Consider the following 3349-nt stretch of genomic DNA (forward strand, 5'->3'; position numbering starts at 1 on the left):
AGAACCTTGATAAAAGGTTACAGGAACTGCTAATTAGAATAACCAGTTTAGAGAGGAACATAAATGACCTGATGAAGCTGAAAAATGCAGCATGAGAGCTTCGTGAAGCATATGCCAGAATCAATAGCTGAGTTGATCAAACAGAAGAAAGGATATCAGAGATTGAAGATCACCTTACTGAAATAAGGCATGAAGACAAGATTAGAGAAAAAAGAATGGAAAGGAATGAACAAAGCCTCCAAGAAATATGGAACTATGCGAAAAGACCAAACTTATGATTGACTGGTGTACCTGAAAGTGATGGGGAGAATGGAGCCAAGTTGGATACATACATCAGGATACTATCCAGGAGAACTTCCCCAACAGAGAAAGACAAGCCAACTTTCAAATTCAGGAAATATAGAGAACACCACTAAGATACTCCTTGAGAAGAGCAACCCCAAGACACATAATTGACAAATTCTCTGAGGTTGAAATGAAGGAAAAATGTTAAAGGCAGCCAGAAAAAAAGGTCAGATTACCCACAAAGGGAAGCCCATCAGACTAATAGCAGATCTCTCTGCAGAAACCCTACAAGCCAGAAGAGAGTGGGGGCCAAAATTCAACATCCTTAAAGAAAAGAATTTTCAACCAAGAACTTCACATCCAGCCAAACTAAGCTTCATAAGCGAAGGAGAAATAAAATTCTTTACAGACAAGCAAATGCTCAGGGATTCTATCACCACCAGGCATGCCTTACAAGAGCTCCTGAAGGAAGCACTAAATATGGAAAGGAAAAACTCGTACCAGCCACTGCAAAAACACACCAAAATATAAAGACCAATGACACTATGAAGAAACTGCATCAACGAATGTGCAAAATAACCAGGTAGCATCATGAAGATAGTATCAAATTCAGATATAACAATATTAACCTTAAATGTAAATGGGCTAAATGCCCCAATTAAAAGGCACAGATTGGCATATTGGATAGAGAGTCAAGACCCATCAGTGTGCTGTATTCAGGAGACCCATCTCACATGCAGAGACACGTAAAGGCTCAAAATAAAGGGGTGGAGGAATATTTACAAAGCAAATGGAAAGGAAAAAAAGAAGCAGGGGTTGCAATCCTAGTCTCTGATAAAACAGACTTTAAACTAACAAAGATCAAAAATGACAAAGAAGGGTATTACATAATAGTAAAGGGATCAATGCAACAAGAAGAGCTAACTATCCTAAATATATATGCACCCAATACAGGAGCACCCAGATTCATAAAACAAGTTCTTAGAGAACCACAAAGAGACTTAGATTCCCACACAATAATAGTGGGAGATTTTAACACCCCACTGTCAGTATTAGACAGATCAACGAGACAGAAAATTAGCAAGGATATTCAGAACTCAAAGTCAGCTCTGGACCAAGTGGATCCAATAGAGATCTACAGAACTCTCCACCCCAAATCAACAGAATATACATACTTCTCAGTGCCACATAGCACTTATTCTAAAATCAATCACATAATTGGAAGTAAAACACTCCTTAGCAAATGCAAAAGAACTGATATCATAACAGACAGTCTCTCAGACCACAGTGCAATCAAATTAAAACTCAACATAAAGAAATGCACTCAAAACCATACAACTACATGAAAATTGAACAACCTGCTCCTAAATGACTACTGGGTAAAGACAGACATTAAAGCAGAAATAACAAGTTATTTGAAACCAATGAGAACAAAGAGACAACGTGTTAGAATCTCTGGGACACAGCTAAAGCAGTGTTAAGAGGGAAATTTATAGCACTAAATGTTAACATCAGAAATCTGGAAAGATCTGAAATGGGCACCCCAACATCACAATTAAAAGAACTAGAGAAGCAAGAGCAAACAAATTCAAAAGCTAGCAGAAGACAAGAAATAACTAAGACAAAAGCAGAGCTGAAGGAGATAGAGACATAAAACATTTCTCAAAAAAAATCAATGAATCCAGGAGCTGGTTTTTTGAAAAGATTAACAAAATAGATAGACCACTAACTAGACTAATAAAGAAGAAAAGATAGAAAAATCAAATTGACACGATAGAAAATGATAAAGGGGAGATCACCACCAAACCCACAGAAATACAAACTACCAGCAGAGAATACTATAAACACCTCTACATGAATAAACTCGAAAATCTAGAAGAAATGGATAAATTGCTGGACACATACACCCTCCCAGGACTAAACCAGGAAGGAGTCAAATCCATGAATAGACCAATAAAAAGTTCTGAAATTGAGGCAGTAATCAATAGCCTACAAATAAAAAAAAAAAAGCCCAGGATCAGACAGATTCACAGCCAAATTCTGTCAGAGGCACAAAGAGGCATCATCCTGATTGCAAAACCTGGCACAGACACAACAACAACAACAAAATTTCAGGCCAATATCCCTGATGAACATCAATGCGAAAATCCTCAATAAAATACTGGCAAACTGAATCCAGCAGCACATCAAAAAGCTTATCCACCATGGTCAAGGCAGCTTCATCCCTGGGATGTGAGGCTGGTTCAACATATGCAAATCAATGAACATAATCCATCACATAAACAGAACCAATCACAAAAACCACTCGATTATCTCGATAGATGCAGAAAAGGCGTTTGATAAAATTTGATATACCTTTATGCTAAAAACTGTCAATAAACTAGGTATTGATGAAACATATCTCAAAATAATAAGAGCTATTTATGACAAACCCACAGCCAATATCATACTGAATGGGCAAAAGATGGAAGCATTCCCTTTAAAAACTGGCACAAGACAAGGATGCCCTCTCTCATCACTCCTATTCAACATAGTATTGGAAGTTCTGGCCAGGGAAATCAGGCAAGAGAAAGAAATAAAAGGTATTCAAATAGGAAGAGAGGAAGTCAAATTGTCTCTTTGCAGTTGACATGATTGTATATTTAGAAAACCCCATCATCTCAGCTCAAAAACTCCTTAAGCTGATAAGCAACTTCAACAACTTCTTAGGACACAAAATCAATGTGCAAAAATCACAAGCATTCCTATACACCAATAATAGAACAATCAGAGAACCAAATCATGAGTGAACTCCCATTCACAATTGCTTCAAAGAGAATAAAATTCCTAGAAATACAACTTACAAGAGATATGAAGGACCTCTTCAAGGGGAACTACAAACCACTGCTCAAGGAAATAAGAGAGGACACAAACAAATGTAAAAAAAATTCTGTGCTCATGAATAGGAAGAATCAATATTGTGAAAATGGCCATATTGCCCAAAGTAACTTATAGATTCAATGCTAATCCCATCAAGCTACCATTGACTTTCTTTACAGAATTTGAAAAAAAAAAAAAAAAAAAA

The sequence above is a fragment of the Mandrillus leucophaeus genome, unplaced genomic scaffold (assembly GCF_000951045.1).
Source record: "Mandrillus leucophaeus isolate KB7577 unplaced genomic scaffold, Mleu.le_1.0 Scaffold816, whole genome shotgun sequence".
NCBI lineage: Eukaryota > Metazoa > Chordata > Mammalia > Primates > Cercopithecidae > Mandrillus > Mandrillus leucophaeus.